Below are 20,724 nucleotides of genomic sequence, written 5' to 3' on the forward strand. Positions count from 1 at the left end.
GGGCAACACCACGTATCCACAAATCTCTTGCTTTGCTCAAGACATAAATCCTTACAAGCAATTAAATCATTGACAATGTATTGGCACAAATAGCAAAATTAGACACTTAACTGGGCATCTGGGGAAAAAAACCAGAACTAGAGAAACGTGCAACAGGAACAACCCCTCCCCCCTCAAAAAGTCCCTTTCATATTAAATGAAACTATGGAAAGACACAAGGGAGCCTTATTTCAATTTTCCCTATTAGATAACATCATCAGTGCAGTGGCTTTGAAGAAATGAGTTCATTGGGCAGGGGTTATATATATATCTTCTGCCTTGCATGCTTTCTGCATGCTTGGATGGGAGCCGATGCTGTTTTGCAAATAATTGCTGCTTCGTTGATGGCGGATTATTGACTTCGCCGATAAGGTTTTATCTCTGTGTGGGTTGCTTCCTGGGTAATTGCTGGTGTTGGTAGCTGAGTAATAGGATGGCTTGTGGGAAAGGTGCTGTTCTTTTTCTGTCATTGTTGCCTTGATGTTGGCTTTTGATTGTGAGGTTGATAAGCAGATGGCAGCTGTATGTTGATAACAATGAGGAATGCCTTCTGGGCTGGGGGTCTTTGGTCCTTGTGTCACCATTTATCTGTGACCCTGTACATCGCTCTTTCTCAAGAATAATCAAGAATAATATTTTGAGAACTTGTTACTTACCCACATTCCCTAGTTCGTATGTTTTTAGCTTCACTTGGCAAAATATGTTCCTGTTCTTCCCCAAGTTTTAAACGGGTCGCTATCTGACTGGTTTATAAACATAATGCTTGTTTTTATTCAGTATACAAGTTTGAAAAAAATTGATTTAGAGAGAGAAGAAGAGAAGTTATCAAAACAAATTCTTTTGGCTTTTTTTGCCACCTTCAGGGTTCTATTGTCATTGATGTAGGAAAGTACTTGATTTGGAGACAGCTAAGAGTGCACCTTGTCCTGAGAAAAATAAGAAATACCAGGAGGTTTAAGAGAATAGAATAGTAAAGAATAACATGGTAACCTGAGAAATGAAGCTATATTTTCACCAGAGATGCTGTCCATTTTGCTTATTATCTTTTCCTTACAAGCAGGCACCTCTAAAAGCTTCCCCCATGCCAAATATTGTTTTTTTTCCTCTTCAGTTTTAAAATCGCCATGGTGGTCTTAAAAAGTGATAAGGGTCCTTTAGGTATTTCCAATTATTTTATATTGCTGTACATTTTTATCACATATATTTGGGGTCAGTTCTCCTGCACTAAACTCCCTGGGAGTCACCTGTCAAAATTTATTGTAAAGACTTGTTAGATGACATGTATCATTTTTCTATAGAAAGCAGCAAAAATAGAAAATGTGACATGCTGTGATTCAATTTCTGATTCCTTTCCTTTCCTTTCCTTCCTTCCTCCCTCTCTCCCTCCTTTCCTTTCTTGCCTTTCTTGAACACACCAAGTGATATTTAGCTATTTTACATATTGTTATTTTCTAGTTGCCTGTAACTAGTTTATTACATTATATGAGAAACAATACATAGCATATGTTCCAACAATCCATCAGATTTTATTTGTGGTACAGATGTAAAATAACTGGATTTTCCTGGGGACATTCTCTCCAGCTTACTTTCTATTAAAGAAAACTGGTTAGATGTCAAAGAGAGCCATGGTTTCAAGGACATGTTTTTAAGCTGACAAGGCAAGAGCGGTGGCAACAAAGTTTTGCCTGATTCTTTCTGTTGGGGGACACTATTTATTTTCACGGTAGGCTAGCCTGATTTTCTTCAGTGAGACTGATCATATTGACCCTGGAAAGCTGAAGTAAACTTTAGCAGTCAGTGTCCATCAGACACTATGTTGTCCTTTGCTTAGTTAACATAGCCTTTCAGTCAGCAATAATATGCTTTTTATTCATGCTGCACAGATTTTTGAAAATGAATATGGTTGATTGTGCAAATTATTTTACTTTTATTTGTAGATAAAAGTTGCATATCAAAGTTTAAGAATCTGAACTTTTATCCCAGTTCCGTTTGTGGTACAGTATTCTCAATGGAAGGAAATGTCTGAGTAAAACCCTTAATGTTAGTGATTTATTACTGGGGGTAAGAACTTGCTTTGGATGAAAACTGAAACAAGAACTAAATTGCTTTGGAACAATTTCGGTGACTTTTGAGTTGAATCAGTGATTTTCTAAAGCTGTCTAAAGAGCGTCAGGTTGCAGTTCCTTCTAACCATTTCTTTAAAAAGAAAATTTTAGGAACTTTTAGAAACAGAATCAGAATCACAATCAGATAATAGTGGTGAGGAACAGAACTACATATTCGAAGCAGCAATATTAAGGTGAAAATTAAGGAGACACAAATGATTTTTCAGTCATATTAATTCATTAATACCCGGCCGGTGCTTCACTGCCCGGCCCGTTTTGCTGCAAGGCCAGGGAGACACGGCCCTCAGCATCGCCGCCATCTTGGAAAGGTCGAGATCTCGCGAGATTTCATGAGATCTCGGTCAGCTTCGGCAGGCTTCGGCCTAGCCTATGATGTCGTCCAGGGGCGGAGCCTGCCAGCCCTATAAAAGGGCTGGACAGGCTTTAGGGCCTCCTTTTCGCCCTGGACGACGAAGCGAACACCCACCCGCCCTCCCTATATTTCAGTGTGCCACTGTGGGTCGCCCTTAGGGGGGCCGAATAGGAATTTTTGGTGGTCTTGGGATTTCCTGCGACCGTTTTTTCGCCTATTCCACACTGCGGTGACGGATATGTGGTTAGGGGGTGCTTTGCCTCCCTGTTAGGTTAATTGGCTTACCTTTGGTCATTTGGGTAGGCAGGTTAGGGGCGGAAAACTGGGTGGTGTTTAGCAACTGCATGTTCTCCGTTGGGCATCTTTGGGGATGATTGACAGGTTCTCTCCAAAGGCTCATGGTGGAAACGACCTGAGCAATTGGGGGGAACCTGTCTTTGGGTTCCGCCCATTTCCTTCCCCTTGTAGGGGTTAGACGGCGGGACCTCCCACATGGAGGTGCACGGCAGAGATTCAGGTGAGGGCGTGGCCCCTCACCTGGATCAACATGGAGCTACACCCATAAGTTGCCCCGGAAGTTTTTCTGACGTCATTTTCCGCCCCGGAAACAATTGTTTGACCCTGCGGGTCCTTGTTTAAGGTTATAGTTAATTTATGCTAATTTATTTGAATAAATTATGCAAATTTAATTAATAAAAATGACCCATTTTAAATCCAGCTCTTTGTGTCTGTATCGTTACTCCGCCTCTGCTGCAATATCTGGACCTGCATCTCTGAACATTTTCAGGCATTTTCCAAGTATAGAATGAGATTAAGATGTGTATAGAACAGCAATAAAAAAGATGATTTTTTTTTTTAAAAAAAATGTTATGTACATAGAAACAGTTTATGTACATAGAAATAGTTTGGACTCTTAGTTTACTTATGCCATTATTGTTTTTAGACCCAATATACATACTGGGTGAGCAAATATGTCCAACTATTTTTTAGCTGAGGCAAAGATTTTGCTATACATACATTATAATTTAGACATCATTGCTAAAGTGACATCTTTTTTTAAAATAATCTTTATAGTCTACCACATCTCTACTTTCCCCGATTGGTCTATTCTTCTTAAAAGTGTCTTTCAAATTCATTTCAATGAATTGCTTTATAAGGCTATGTAACATCCTATCCTTAGAATTCTTAATGTCCTCTTAGAGTGAAATTTCATCAAGAAATTTGGTCATTTTTTGAACAGCCCCTCCCCCTTCAAAATCTATTCTTCCCAATGTTAACAAATTATAATTATTTCAGCATGTTCTGAATCGCAAAGTCACTAATTTATGCCATGTGTTTATGCACAATGCATATAATAACAATTATTAATGGCGACTTTATAATTAAAAAAATACAAGCTATGAATATGAATATTCACCCCAAAATATTGAATCTATTCAATGTTGTACAATAAATATAAAATGCCACAATTTTTCACAATTGATTATGGAATCTGTATACAGTAGAGTCTCGATTATCCAACATAAACGGGCGACCTGAAAGTCGGATAGCCAAAAATGTCAGATAATCCAGACTCTGCTGTATGTGGCCTTGACATGACTTAAAATCAAGCAGGAGAAAAATAAATAAGTCTCCAAAGGTCCTGGGATAAAGCAATTTTTAGTGTTTTTTAAATTATTAGATTTGGTCTTACATTGTCTTTGTTATTGTTGTGAGCCGCCCCGAGTCTAGGGAGAGGGGCGGCATACAAATCTAATAATAACTAATAATAATAATAATAATAATAATAATAATAATAATAATAATAATAATAATAATAATTCAGGAGATATGAACTAAAGATGAATCCAACTGTCTGCACATTTATGACATGTATTTTCAGAGACTGCTTAGGCTCCCTCCATCCCAGCTGCCCAGTAGTTTTACAAAGCGGGAAACCTGAACATTGATAAGGGAGCAACGGGGCTCTGGAGCAGGGTTTATGGGCGTCGATCTCTGCCCATTTCTTTCTTTCCCTTGCCCTCCCTTATCCAGAAGCTTTCCTCTCCATAGCAACTGTGTGTGTGTGTGTGTGTGTGTATGTGAGAGAGAGAGAGAGAGAGAGAGAGGTAAAAGACTTGTTCTATAGTCACTAGATCTGGTTTGTTGGAAAGGTAGTTTTTGTATCTTCATCAAAAGAAATTACAATTTGCAATGCAAACACACACACACCTTGACTTGGGAAAGGAGATGCGGTGATTGCTTGTTAAAGTTGTTTCCAAGTGGATTTAAGATTGGAGGAGAGGGACAGAGCAAGAGCAAACAAAGAGCAAAGAGGGGAATGAAGAGGATTGTTAAATCAGGGGCGGAAGAAGGAACGGGGCGCATAGGGCGCTTCCTTTCTCTCAGCGGTGGGACAGATCTAATTTAACACACACACACAAAAGATTGTTAAATTAGATAGACCGCTCCCACTGCCGAAAGAAAGGAAGTGCCCAATAGGCCCCATTTCTCTTTCCACCCCTAATTGAACAATCCTCTTCATTCCCGTTTTGCTCTTTGTTCGCTCTCGCTCTGTCCCTCTCCTCCAATCTTAAATCCACTTACAGGACTTGGAAATAACTTTAATAGGCAAGTGCCGTGGTTCCTTTTCCAAGTCAAGGTGTGTGTGTGTGGTCTCTCTATGTGTTAGGTAGCACATTCTTCCTAGCTGAGCAGCCAGTGAATACAGGAAGCTGTGTGTGGAGGAGAGGAGAGAAGTAGCTTTATCTTCTCCACTCCATCTCCTGCCTCTTTCCCCTCAATTGAGGCTTTGCAATCCTTCGGGACCTCTTTCCCATTGTAGCTGTCATGTTTGGGGGTATGTCTAGGGGTGCAGAAATGCCTACTGCCATTCTCCCAAGGAGCCATCATATTGGATGATCCGGAATGTCGGATATCCGAAGGACAGAAAACCGAGACTCTACTATACAAGAATTCCTATTTTACTAAATCTCATATGAAGTTTGTTTTATAATATAATTGACTTCATTCCTGCTAGGTTTGGAAACATTTCATATGCAATTGCTTAGAAAAAAACAGAAATATAAAACAAGTTTTGCTACATTTTCTTTCTTTCCTTCATTCTTTTTAATAAATGTATGAATTTGCTGAGTTCCATCACAACTTCTGTCTTATTTCTTGCTATGGGTTTTTCTGCTTGCAAATATGCATACTGCTGGGGCAAACCCTTTCCTTTGTGCGTAATTTAATAAGCCCTTTCAGGAGAATTTAGGATTTTTGAAGAAAACACTATACAACAGATGCATGCCTTCTCAAATGAAAAACACACATCTGTTTGCGAGAAATCTAAATATCAACAATGAAGCAATCACATAAGCAGCTTGGAATTTGTTTTTCTACAGATGCTTCTTGTTTGGGTAGAAATTGGGGGAGATACAGAGAGCTAGCAGATAAACCAGATTAAAAAGGCACCTTCATGGATTTTTGGAAGGACTGCTTAGTTTCAACAACCTGCGAGGGTATGTGGGTATAACCTTGGGAGACAGGAGACAAAGTCACAGGCTGTGTCATGGGCATGTAAAAGATATCTCAGCCCAAGAAGGAGAAGGAATATGGTAAACATTGCAAACAGGACCCTTCTTAGTTTTCATCATCATCATCATCATCAACAACAACACTCCGAGGCTTGCATTGGCTGCCGATCAGTTTCCGGTCACAATTCAACGTGTTGGTCCTGACCTTTAAAGCCCTACATGGCATTGGACCAGAGTACCTCCGGAACTGATACCGCACGAATCACAGCAACCGATAAGGTCCCACAGAGTTGGCCTTCTCCAGGTCCCGTCGACTAAACAATGTCATTTGGTGGGCCCCAAGGGAAGAGCCTTCTCTGTGGTGGCCCCAGCTCTCTGTAACCAACTTCCCTCAGAGACTAGAACTGCCCCCACCCTCCCTGTCTTTCATAAACTACTCATGACTCACTTATACCGCCAGGCATGGGGGAATTGAGACACCTTTCCCCCAGGCTTTTTTAGACTTTGTTTTATATTTGATATGAATGTGCTGTTTGTTTTTTGTTTTTTTTAAATAATGATAGGGTTTTATATGTTTTTTAATATTAGATTTGTTCCACTACTTTATTGTTTTTATTACTGTTGTGAGCCGCCCCGAGTCTTCAGAGAGGGGCGGCATACAAATCTAATAAATAAAATAAATAAAAATAAATAAATCATTATCATCCTCACAACAACAACAGCAGCAGCAGCAGCAGCAATAGCAACAATAACAACAACAACAACGGGAGATGTACTTTTGGGTTTCCAAAATCCTCTACCAGGATTCTATTGGCTTACAATAAAGAGAAACAAACTCATCCTGCTTGGGATTCTTGTCTTAATTACTTCAAAACGTTAGCAACAACCACTCTGAAACTGTTTCGTTTATCTGGTTCTACTTATGTTCTACTTATCCAGTATTCTCTGGTCATATTCTTAGCCTCCAGATCATTTGATCTGGTTCAGATGGCTTGTCCCAGGATAAAACTGAATAATCACATATTTCAGACTCTTCCAAAACTGAAGAGATACTGAAAAGTACAGAGTGTATGTGTGTGTGTGTGTGTGGGTGGGTGGGTGTACACAATGGCACCATTTGCTATCCACATATAGGGACAAAGAGAGTATGCAGCTCAATAACATTATCTTGGGGGTCAATTTTCCTTTTTTCAGGAACTGAGAAACACTTTCATAAAATTAAGCATTAAGATTAATTCTATCATCCTTGCAGATCCTTCCGAAATTAAACTCTAATTTAATCTGCATTTGGTCTCAGTTAATAAAAACTGCATCATAGAAGCCACTAGTTATACTGATTTATTTGAAACAATTGCCAAACTAATAGCTGGTTTTCGGTTACCCAAGCAACATTCCCATGATATACTTGGCTAATATGATACCCAAGATTGTAATCTGATCTTTTATTATTTATTTATATATACACATGTGTTCATAATCCCAAAGAACTCTGAGCAGCTAACAAGACTCAAAATAAAAATAAAAATATAACAATATATCAATACCCCTGACAACAAAAAACATATATTCAACAATGCCTGTGATGACTACCCATAATCACTTAGGCTCAAAGCTCTGTCGAAACAGTACAACATAGCTTGTTTTTGGAATGCAAACATAGTTAGGTTACACAGTTGGGCTATGGAGATTCTTAGTCATCTAGGGTGTGGTTGTTCCAAAGGTGCTTTTCCAAGGGGCAACTGGATTTTCTGTTTTTTCTTTGAAGACATTTAATTTTCCTCAAGAAGCTTCTTCAGCTCAGTTGGGCTACACTAACTCTGGACAGCATGGGGCTACTGCAGAAAAGATCTGCCTTATAGGTTCACATCTCACGAACCAGTTTGAGAAGGATGCTCTGACAAGATCCACAGATTCAATATAATGCTTTTATATGATGTGTTTTTCTGCTTCCAAGGCTTCAGAAACTCTAGGATCAACCTCACTTCTTTGACTGGTGAGAAAACCCAGGAGACTTCTGTGCTTATATTTGGTTTATCAATATACTGTACATATAAACTGAAGATGTGAAAAACTTGCAGGTTCTTTTTCAAGTCTCTACATGGGGCTACCTTTGAAAAGTGTTCGGAAACTCCAGATCGTGCAGAATGCAGCTGCGAGAGCAGTCATGGGCTTACCTAGGTATGCCCATGTTTCACCAACATTCCGCAGTCTGCATTGGTTGCCGATCAATTTCCGGTCACAATTCAAAGTGTTGGTTATGACCTTTAAAGTCCTTCATGGCACTGGACCAGAATATCTCCGAGACCGCCTGCTGCCGCACGAATCCCAGCGATTGATTAGGTCCCACAGAGTTGGCCTTCTCCGGGTCCTGTCAACTAAACAATATCGGTTGGCGGGCCCCAGGGGCAGAGCCTTCTCTGTGGCGGCCCCAGCCCTCTAGAACCAACTCCCCCCGGAGATTAGAACCGCCCCTACTCTCCTTGCCTTCCGTAAGCTCCTTAAGACCCACCTTTGTCGTCAGGCATGGGGGAACTGAGACATCTCCCCCGGGCATATACAATTTATGAATGGTATGTCTGGATGTATGTTTGTTTAGAAAATGGGGTTTTTAAAATATTTTAAAATAGTAATTTAGATTTGTCGTAAATTGTTTTTCACTTTGTTGTGAGCCGCCCCGAGTCTGCGGAGAGGGGGCGGCATACAAATCTAAATAATAAATAAATAAATAAAATAAATCAACATATCTGCTCACCGGATTCCCAGAAAAATACTATGTGTTGGAGGCAGAGGCTCATTTTGTTAGATACATGGTTATTTTTAATTTCAAAGAATGAACAAAGAAAACATTTTTGACAACTGATATCCTCTTGAGACCTCACCAAAGTCTTCTTTAGACCAATTATAAGCAGTCCTTTCTGAAACAATATGGGGAAAGTAGTGGTTGTAAAGAATTTGCAAAATTAAATTCCAGTTTGCAAAATTTGGAAGTCTCTATATAAACCTTATTTTTAAAAGAATCAACACGGTCTCTCCCTTACCTGTATATTCAAAATGCCTTCAGCAAACTGATAATAATAAATTGCCCAGTAGCTTAGAGCCGTGGCCACCAAACGTTTGGGCACCAGGGACAGATTCTGTGGAGAGATGTTTTCCACACACAGTGGAGAGTGTGTGGTCTTGTGTGCTGCCTGCATTCTGCAGATGGAGCTTCGCTTGTTTGTGCAGCCTGGTTTCTAGCATGTTGTGGCCAAGTGCTGGTCCCTGAACTGGAGATTGGGGATTACAGTAAGATAGAGACAATACATAAAGTATGTATTATATATCCTATTTCAAATATCCACATACAGGTTGTGCAATGCTCATATTCAAAGGGTAAAAGATACATTGAAGTGTGCAGGGCACTCATGAAAGACCAATTGACAACTCCTTAAAACAGCTGCAACTTTTACTAGGAGATGTATTCTTAATTCATTTAACTGTACATTTATTTAGACGCACATGCACATAAAAATGCAGCACATAAATATATTCACACATGACATGCATGCTGCATATCTGTATCCATACATATATGAATTGCCATATTCTTCAAGAACTTAACTTTTAGCAATGGTAACATATGTCTGTCTGTATCCATCCATCCATCCATCCACTAACTGTCCATCTGTCCATCTGCCTGTCCATCCATCAGGAACACAAGCATTCACAAAATAAAATGTTGGGCTAATTCACAGGAGGATTATTACATATTGAAAAGTTATACCCAAATCATATGGCATCTTAACAATTATTTAAACTGTGCTTCACTATAAAAATATTTTATTTATATGCTGAAAACACCCTGTCCCTGCTCCTGATTTGTGATCAAAAAAAGAATCCTTTGTGAAAGTTTTCGAAAATCTGTCATTGTATCCAGGGAAAATGATGTGTGATTGTTAAACTATTTTGAGAAATTTCCCTTTCATACAAAACTTTAGATTTTCAGATCAAGAAAGATCAAAAACATACCAAATCTCTAACAAATGGGCTTGGTATGTAAAAGAGAAAATCTTAAACGCTATTTTCTATTTGATGCTTTAGAGATGTTATTTCTTTGCAGACAAAATGGCACTGCAGTCAAATACTTTGTAAAAGTGACATGCTGGAATTTAAAAGTGGGGCATTTAATATTTAGAAGACATAAACACTCTTTCTCTATCCTCTCCTCTTCTTTCAATCATTTCTCAGGTTGCAGCATAAAGCAAATACACCTCTTCCAGGTTGATAAGAAAAGGAATATATTTATTGCTATGGCTTCTCCAACCTTGATAAAGGTAGTGTTAATGACATTTTCCCCCAAAAAATCCATATTATTATCCTCTCGATCAGTGGTTCTCAACCTGGGGGTCAGGATCCCTTTGGGGGGGTCATCCAACTGTTTCATAGGGATTGCCTAAGACATGGGAAAAGACAAATTTTCCATGGTGTTGGGAACTAAAGCTTCTTTTCTGGCGCCTTGAAACATATTTTTACAATCCGACAAATCAGGCGTTTACAATGGGGGTGTCCCTCTGACCTTCCTGCCAATCAGCTTAAAGCTCTGCTGGGAGAATTGGCGCTAGACTTATGGTTGAGATCACCACAACATGAGGAACTGTATTAAGGGGTCGCAGCATTAGAAAGGTTGAGAACCACGGTCCTAGATCATTCTGCTTCACACAACGAATGACTATATTATGGGAATAAGATTACACCACTGTTCACGTCTTTAAGAAATAAAGTTTTATCCACCGTAAAAATGCAACTGCCTGATGATTACCAAAATTGTTCATATACACTGACTTTAAAGATGTGCTGTATTTTAAATAAACTTTATTTTTCAATTGGATGCAGTTGTTCAGACACATGGAACCAGTTATTCAGCTGAAAGACAGAGAAGAAAATTCAAAAACTGAATCAATTTTTTTGTATAGCCTTCCTTGGAGGTCCAGTTATAGGTCGGGCAATCAGCCATTTGCTGTGAATGTTGCTTCTTTTAAATTTTTTGCTGAAGGCATTTATAGGTTTGTTTTTAATGACTGTATTAAAAAATATCCTGGAGTCCTAGAATGTGAGTACTAAGACCTTAATGAAATCAGGTCCGCCCCGCGCCTTAACTTACTGCGCCATCAAATTCTGACACTCCTTAGTCTTAATGAGATCTTTGTTACAATAACCATATTTCAGGGTTACACCCAAATGTAGTCAAGGTTGTTTTTATTTCAAGCATAATAGTGATTTATTATACAGGGTTTTAAATGAAGTTAAATATAAGGATATCAGTAGGAATTAAGAAGGGATTCTGCAAGCACAGCACAATGACCAAAGCTTTTTATTTGTTTATTTATTTTGTCCAATACACAATGAAGGTTATAGAGAATATACTTGTAGTAAAATATATAACAGAAAGAATAGAAGAAAAGAAATAAGAATAAAATATGTCAATGAAGGATAGAGGAAAAGATAGAAGGATGGAAGAAAAGATATAGGACATATAGGAGAGACAATTGGGCAGGGGATGGAAGGCACGCTGGTGCACTTATGCACAACCGTTACTGACCTCTTAGGAATCTAGAGAGGTCAATCGTAGATAGTCTAAGGGTAAAATATTGGGGGTTAGGGGATGACGCTATGGAGTCTGGTAATGAGTTCCATGACAATTTGATTACTTACAGTCAAGTTTGGAGTGGTTAATATTAAGTTTGAATGTTGCAGCTTGTGATCTTGTGGGCAATACTTAGATCATGTTTAAGGTGTCATACTTCTAAGTTTTCTAGATCCAGGATTGTAAGTCTAGTTTCATAGGGTATTCTGTTTCGAGTGGAGGAGTGAAGGGCTCTTCTGGTGAAGTATCTTTGGACATTTTCGAGGTGTTAATGTCCGAGATGCAGTATAGATTCCAAACATATGAGCTTTATTCGAGGATGAGTCTGGCTAAAGTTTTGTAGGCTCTGGTGAATAGAGTGAGATTGCCGGAACAGAAACTACGTAGGATAAGGTTAACAACTCTAGAAACCTTTTTGGCAATATTGTTGCAGTGGGCTTTGGCACTTAGGTCATTTGATATTAGTACTCCAAGGTCTTTTACTGAGTGGGGGTTATTTGTGAGATTTTGTTTATTCAGTTTATATATGAAGTTCAGATTCCTTTTGATGATATGGAGGACAGAGCATTTGTTGGTTGATATTTGGAGTTGCCAGGTGTTACACCAATCTGAAACAGAGTCAAGGTCTTTTTGGAGAATAGTTGTGTTGTCAGTAGTGTTGAAGAGTTTTAACCATCACAAACACAGCTCAGTTTTCTCATGTTCATGACTTCTAAAATGATGTGCAGTAGTACAGTAGTACCTCTAGTTACGAACATCACTACAAACAAACTTTTCAAGATACGAACCCGGTGTTTAAGATTGTTTGCCTCTTCTTAAGAACCATTTTCACCTTACAAACCCAAGCCCAGGTGCGTGCACTCTTTTACTGTGTGTGCACTCTCTTACTGCTGCAGGGATTCCCCTGCATTGTGACTGCCACCGCTGGGATTTCCCATTTGCTTGCCGCCCCCTCCGGGATTCCCCACCTCCGGACTGCCAATATCGACTGTTGTCGGCCGAAGCCCCTAGGATTTTCCCTTCACTTTCCAGCAGCTGGAAAGCAGTGGGGGTATTTGAGGAGGGGGCTCAGGACTCTAAGTGCCATCCATGCCAGCTCCTAAAAGTCCCTGAAACTTTATTTTTAAACTTTTGGCAGCATCCTGGCCAATTCCTCCCTGGGAAGGAATTTGAGTCCTCCTCACTCTATTATAGAAGGAATGGAGCTACAGTGGCGGCATCCCGGCTTCGGGGTTTCTGAGGGGAGGCTCAGAGAACCAGGGAGCTGCTGACACAGCTTGGGGGCGCTGAAGGGAGGTGACTTTGGACCCTGAGCCAGATATCCCCCCAAGCGGTTTGTCGCCCACCAGGCAAGAGGGGGGGAGGCAGGCACAGCTGGGCTGGCTTCAGAGGGTCCCGGCGGGCAGCAGTTGCAGTTCAACCAGCTGATGGGCAGGAGGGGCAAGGAGGACTCAGAGTGGTTTCTCCCATACGGAGAAGCCATGCAAGCTTGCTGGAGGGAGGGAGGTGAAGCAGTGGGCGGATTTGGATTCTGGGCTGCAACTTCAACTGGCCACCACTTCTTTGGCCGGGGAGACAAAGGGGAGCACATGGCTGCCCCTGCGGGCTCTGGAGGAAGGGGACGGGGAGGAAGGGGGTCATCTTGACCAGCCACTCCATCCGCATTTTGGCATCTTCTGCTGGCTGGCATATGACCGGCTTTCCAATCTCCTTGGCCCAAAGTGGGCAGATAAGCCGGGCTCTCCCTGCCTGCTTGGAGGGACCTGCGGACGAGCGATGTGGCTTCCCAAAGAGCAAGAGCTGAAGGGGCCCCAGACGTCTTTTGCCTGCCCTTAACAGAAGGGACTGCCTTGGCTTCCCCAGTGAGGAATCAGCCGGGATGCTGCTTTTAGGAGCTGGCATGGATGGATACTGACACCCATTGTTCCCAACTGGGAGGAGGAGAGTCTGCCTTCCTGCTTAGCATCCTGAGCCCTCTCCTCAAATATCCCCCACTGCTTTCCAGCTGCTGTCAAAAAAACCATGAGCGGACTGAGCACAGAAAAGGGAACATGTCTGGGGTTTTGGCGTGTTAGAAAAATTCGCTTTCAAAGGTGAGGGGAAACTTAGCCCATGTGTGAAATTTTCCAGGCAGCTTCGTGTTGGATCCGGGTTTTGGACGGGGGTGCTTCAAATTCCCCCCCCTTCATTTCTCCTCTTTATGACCACAAGGGAGCCCTGAAGGAACTTGAAGGGATTCTCCTGGAGGAAGCAGGTGCCAGGCACAGAGTGAGAGCCAGGGAGCCTTGTCTGAAGCCGAAGCCGGGGTGTTGCAGTGGTTAGAGTGCAGCACTTCAGGCTACTTCAGCTAACTGCTAGCTGTAATTGAGAAGTTCGAGTCTCACTACTGGCTCAAGGTTGACTCAGCCTTCCATTCTTCTGGGGTGGGTAAAATGAGGACCCAGATTGTGTAAACTGCTTAAAGAGGGCTGTAAAAGCACTGTGAAACAGTATATAAGTCTAAATGCTATTTAGAAGGAAGCAATGCCAAACCATTTCCGAGAAAACTAAAGGGACACAAGTAGTTGCCAGGAATTAAAACTGACTCGAAGGCAGACGCACAAACAAAAAGATAGTGAAGATAAAAGTAAGCCTAAGTCAGCAGAACTTCAGAGAAATAAGAAGATAATAAAGTGAAAGATAATAAAAAGAATTGAAGTTTCTTTCTGTATCAGAAGGTCATGGAGAAGGGGTGTGATATAAGTGTTATCACAACACTGGGGATATAGGTGTTCTTAACAGCATTTTTGGAGAACTGAGAAAACAATTCAGAGCAATTTTGGGGTAGCAGTCATGGGCCAGGGAGGAAATCCTTTAAATTTACATTATTTTGCCTGAGATGAAACTAATCTGCTCTGTTGAAAGCCCGTTTGAATTCTATTGTTATTTGTTCTGTAAATATAAGTCTGTGTGGAAAATAGGTGGAAAGAAACAATTTAACTTTGATGGAAAGAAATGTGAACAAAAATTGCATGGAGAATTGGAAAGGAAAATTGCTTTATTAGTTAAAAGAAATTGGCACAATTCCAAACAGCCCTTTCTCTAAACAGCAAAAAGAGTTTTGTAAAGTAACTAAACTGTACTACACCATTATCATTTAACTCTTCTTTTTTACTTCTCTGTTTGATTTGTTGCCTTACCAGAAGCTTTTTCTGCATTTTAAAAGGTTCTGTCTCAATTAACGTCACTCACATTTAATATGCAATGAGATATTGTCCAAATGTTTTTAAATGAGGGAATGTTTTCTTTTCCTGGAAGTGCACATTATATTGAAAAGAAGGAAAAAGACTTTTGAGGGGATAAAGTGATAATGAATGTAACAGTTAGATAAGTAGGATCATTCCCAAAAGTAATTCATAATGATGGTTAAAAAAAAAGAAGCTTTTTTTTATTCTTTGCATATGGGCATATATGTTCTTTTTCCATAACTAATGTTATTTTCTTTAATCAACAAACTTTCCAAACTATTTAATTACAGCCAGCTATTATTTTAAAATAAGCTTCCAATTTGTATGTTACTTATTCCCTCTCCCTTTCACGCCCACAGTTCTATAAATAATTTTGCAACTAGAAATTGTGCAGAAAATCTAATCCTTCCCAAAGAAAATAAAACACACACACACACACACAAGTACAACTGTAACATATCCAGAAACCAACTTACACAATAGCTTTAAAAATATAATTTACTAAGCAAATATTTTAGTTCTAAGCCCTGAAAATTGGCCAAGCTGTGATGTGATTACCGCAGCATAACAGGCAAAATTCCAGAATATCTAAGAACTGAATATCGTTTAATAGGCCCTAAATATTTAGCAGGTTCCTTGGAGGATAAAAGCACTTGTATCTATTCTGCATTGATTGCCAGTTGGACAAGTGTACAAGAAAGAACAAGGCAGGATCTTGAGTTATTAACTGCATTTTTAAAGTTTTTGCTGTATATAGGCTGTGGTTACGTGGTTAGAATCCTCTGTTGTATAACTGCTTCTATGTGCGGGCTGGACATTTGGCTTGAAATTTGGTTCTCTTGGATAGGCAGATTGATTGGGAATGGATGGATCAGGAAAGTCATCAAATTCCCTTGAGGAAAGAAGTAATGTCACTTATTTTTCAGGAAACAATGGTGTGGCTTGCGGTGAAGGCAGAGTAACACTCGGACACAAATGCTTGGGTATAACGGCGTCACTTTTATTAAATTACCATTAATTAATTAATTAATCATATAAATCACATGACCTGCAGAGGTGTAAATAAATTAAAAGGGGGCGGATTCCACTGTCCCAAAACCTTTCTAAGCAACTCTCGGGTGAAAGCTCCTTGCCCGGGTGTAGGGGAGTGGTATCCTGACACCTGCCCCCTATCCCGCATCATGCCCCCTGGCTCATGCCAGGTCTCTGGGAAGCACCAGCCAGCGAGCCCCATGGGCGGCCCCCCTCCCATACCCAAACCGGTCGAGCCCTGTAGTACAGGAAGGAGGTTGTCCCTCACCTCCCAAGAGGCGCCCTAAAGGAGATCACACAGTTGCTGCTTGTGCCCATTTCTGCCCCCCTTTGCCCCCCTAGCTGGTAAGCACACCCCCTAAGCACACTCCCACACACAGAGTGAAGTAGACGAAAAAACGATCACAGTGAAGCCAATATACCATGACCGCAAAAAGTTCCTACTCGGCCCCCCAGGGGCGACCCATCATATTCAACCTTTAACAGAGGGAGGTTGGGCGGGTGTCTCTCAGCATGGAGACAAAAAAAACAGAGGGCACGGCGCCGTGGGCAGGCCCTTTTTATGGGGAGCCTCCCGGACCACCCCTTGACCAATCGGTGCGCCATGCGCCGCTTCCACGTCACTGTGGCCCCAGTCTGATGACGCGAGGCTGCAGGCTCTGCCCCAACATGGCGGCCTCCTTCCCCGCCATGCCACAAATGCCACTGGCCCAGCAAGAGGCCAACAGCCCTTCTCGTAACATTTATTTGCCATGATAAACAAATTTTGGCTTTCTTGCCTTTTGATCCTAGGAAGGTATAAATTTTGTTTTTATGCTAAAAGAGTTACTGACTGACTTCCAAGCATCTTTGGAAAATGGCCTATTGAAACAGAAATGAAGGCTATGTTGACTTCCTGGTGGACACCAAACAATTAAAAAACTATCCCTGGAATGTACAGTCTGTAGTCACTCACTGCTTATTTCTTTAATATATTACTTTTTACAGCCAGACATCAGTAATCAGTTTGAACTGGAAAACTCCACCCTTGGCGAGTGTTACACTTTGTGTTACAAAGCTGCAGTAGAAGAAAAGGAGAGCTATTTTGGGAAAGCTTTAAATATTGTTCCTCCCTTCTCACTGTTTCAGACCTCAAGACACTGTTTCTCCAAAGAACCTACAGTCTCTTTATAGTAGATTATAAAAACTATTATTTACTTTCATGATACCTACTGTTAAACTTACGTTAAATCTACACTACCAATTTCAATATAAAGATACAATGTTTAACTTTGTAGGAGCGCAGAAATCTATGTTCACCCACGTTAGTTCACTGAATTAACTTTGGGTCTCAATGGGAGAATAAAGCACCATGTGATGGACTCTCATGTAGCAAAACCACGTAGAAAGTTTTCAAGGCCTTATGTAAGGACCGGGGGTAAAATTCAGCAAGTTCTGATGGGTAGTGGGCGGGGCGGTCACATGAGATGGCATGCGATCGCCCTGGATCCTTGGCTCTTTCTGTGCATGACTGGGCAGAGGCTGGGGGCAGGCCAGGCTTGCCCTATAAAAGGGCTGAGCTCTGCCTGTCCTAGCCTTTTGGCCCAAGCCTCCAAAGTGAACAGCCGTTCACATCAGCCGCGCCGAGCCATGTGGCGCAGGCCTGGTTGTTGGAGGCTTCTTTCCTGTAGTATTGGATCCTTTGGGGGAGGTCTTCCCTGCCAGCTTATTTGGCACAGGGCATAGGTGGTCTTCCCTGCCAGCTTATTTGGCACAGGGCATAGGTGGTTGGGATGAAAGGTTTTCTTCTTGGTGTGTCCCAGCATGTGCTGGTGGATGCGAGGGCTGCCCTCTTGGGCATCCATCCTGATTTTGGTCCACTATTGCACCAGGAAATAAACGTTAATACAGTGTTTCATTTATAGCGAGCCATACATTTAGGTTTATATACAACTGTTGAGAATATATCTGCAGAACAAAACTCTGCATTACTCTAGTGGTTCTCAAGCCATGTGCTGATGTCAGCTTTTGGAGCTTTATGCTCTGAGCTGGGGGTTCCTCTGTCATCAGAAAAGACAGAGTGTCCCACTGCCAGGATCACCTTCTTAAATATTGAACTTGATTCAGTTAGACAGACTTACTGCCTTCCGATGAAAAGATTGAGAAGCTGCGTACAAAGATTGAGGAAGCTTTAGACAGCAGCAAGGTGACTCTGAGGCAGGTTCAGGAGATAGCCTGGCTGCTGAACTTTGCATGTCGAGTGGTGCCCTTTGGCCATGCCTTCTTGCGAAGGTTATATTCGGTCATAGGGGGGCTCACCAAACCCCACCATAGGGTATGCCTAGGGGTGGAATCCAGGAATGACCTTTTGACTTGGCAGGACTTTTGACATGGTTCAACGACATGTCATTTTAGAGAAACGAGCATCTGCTGAAGCTGAGCCCCAGGTGAAGTCGGCCGCTGGGGCAGGCAGCTTTGGTGTGGTGTTAGGCGATAGCTGGTACCATTCTCCATGACTGCCGGGATGGATAGCCAACGACCTTAGGAGGGATCTCACTTTTCTGGAATTCTTCCTCTTAGTAGTCATGGTGGAGATTGGGGGGGGGGTGAATTTGAGAATTGGACGGTCCACTTTTAGTTTGAGAACCTAGCAGTTGTCCACATGGTCAATACGTTGTCCTCTAAGAGCGAACGCATAATGCGCTTGGTCTGTTACTTTGTAAGCTGGTGCCTTGGACTCAATGCTCTATTTTTGGTTCACCATGCCCCTGGCCTGGAGAATGGCATGGCTGACACTCTGTCCCATGGACAGTTGGCCAGGTTCCGGAGGCTGGCACCATGGGCATGGGGAACACTGGTGGAGATGCCCAAGCATTCATGTAGCTTTGGTGGGCTGAGGAGCCTTGGCAGATCGAGTTAAATAGGGCAGTGAGCTTGTCAGTAGCCCCAAGTATAGGATGGCTTATCAGAGAGCAGGTAAAAAGCTTTGGGCTTTCAGACGTGGGAAGGGCTATGGTCAAATGCTTGCTTTGTTTGGCTGTCCCAATCTTTCCTTCCATTTGAGACTAATAGAGTCAACCAATAGCCTCTTGACTAAAGTTTAGGGTTCCTTAAAATTTAAAATCAGCTCTTTAGAATCTCCCCTTTAATCTCTCCTGCTAACCACCTCATTGAAATGATCATTAAATACCAAGGGAAATTAAGTAGGAGTTGAAGAAAAAAGTCAGTATTCCTCAGACAGATACTAAATATGAGTTGTATTGCAAAAACCTCATTTTCGTACCTTTTATTTTCTTTTATTCACCAAGTAAGAAAGGGAGAGAGAAGGAGTGAGAGAGAGTAGTCTCTTTTTCAGAGAGAAACGTTATTTCACACATCCTGGGAATAAAACCAACTGCTTTTATGTTGTTTCAGGTGAATATAGATCTAATGCAGTTATACTTACAAATGCAAACAAAACAGAACAAACCAAACCTTGATATATTTTTTGAATAAAATATTCCAATTACCCAACATTTTAGAAATAGAAACATAGAAACATAGAAGTCTGACAGCAGAAAAAGACCTCATGGTTCATCTAGTCTGCCCTTATACTATTTTCTGTATTTTATCTTAGGATAGATATATGTTTATCCCAGGCATGTTTAAATTCAGTTACTGTGGATTTATCTACCACGTCTGCTGGAAGTTTGTTCCAAGGATCTACTACTCTTTCAGTAAAATAATATTTTCTCATGTTGCTTTTGATCTTTCCCCCAACTAACTTCAGATTGTTTCCCCTTGTTTTCATGTATTCTGAAGTGCCAATAAACTACTCGGGGACACAGATTGTGTCCCCGAGTAGTTTATTGGCACTTCAGAATACATGGTAGAAATGTCAGTGGATTTGGGTTAAATAATCTCATTTAGTGCCTAAGGAAGTGCCCCATCTCACTTAGTGACCCAACCTAGCCTGCAAAGCACTTGAAAAAGAAGCAATGGATGGAAACTAATCAAGGAAAGATCCAACCTTTTCCCCCTCAGGTGCCAAAAGAGCATGCACGCACTCTATTGCACACGCACAAGTCCCCACATCCATAATTTAATGCTCGGAGAGGGAAAAACAGCTTCCCCTGCCCCCCCCCCCCCGGAGGCCCTCTGGAGGCTAGAAATGGCCTGTTTCACAACTTCTGGTGGGCCCAGTAGGCTGGTGTTTCACCCTCCCCAGGCTCCATAGGCTTCCTTGGAGCTGGGGGAGGATAAAAATGCTCTCCCCCATCCCCCAGAAGCTCTCTGGAAGCCTAAAATGCCCTCCCAGAGCCTCCGTGCAGGCCAAAAACCAGCTGGCTGGCACACGCATGCACATTGGAGCTGAGCTAGGGCAACAGCTCGAGTGCCAGCAGATATGGCTCTGTGTGCCACCTGTGGCACCCGTGCCATAGGTTCCCCATCACTGGTATAGGGTTTTCTGCCTGGGAAGGGAATAAGATCTCCAAGGCCCCTTCCAGCTCCATTATTCTGGTGTAATCCCCCCACCCTATTTGTTCCTCCCACATCCTTCCCATCTCTATCACTATGCCTTCCTACTCTACTAGTTCTATGTATGCATTCTGATCTTCCACTTCTCATTTTCCCTTATTCTTTCCCATTGCTCTCTGGGCTCATTTTGTGCATGTATGTGTATATGTGTGTTTGTTTGTTTAAAGGGATGTGAAAAACTGTTTGCGCTGTTATCAGAGGAAACATGGGTGTGCCACTACTGCTATTCAATAGCACTTTCCAAGTACTCTAATACGGCACCTAAAGCTTTGTGGTCTCATGTGACGGCAAACTTGAACTATGCCATTGTTTG

This window comes from Erythrolamprus reginae, chromosome 3, assembly GCF_031021105.1.
Source record: "Erythrolamprus reginae isolate rEryReg1 chromosome 3, rEryReg1.hap1, whole genome shotgun sequence".
NCBI classification, from domain to species: Eukaryota; Metazoa; Chordata; class Lepidosauria; order Squamata; family Dipsadidae; genus Erythrolamprus; species Erythrolamprus reginae.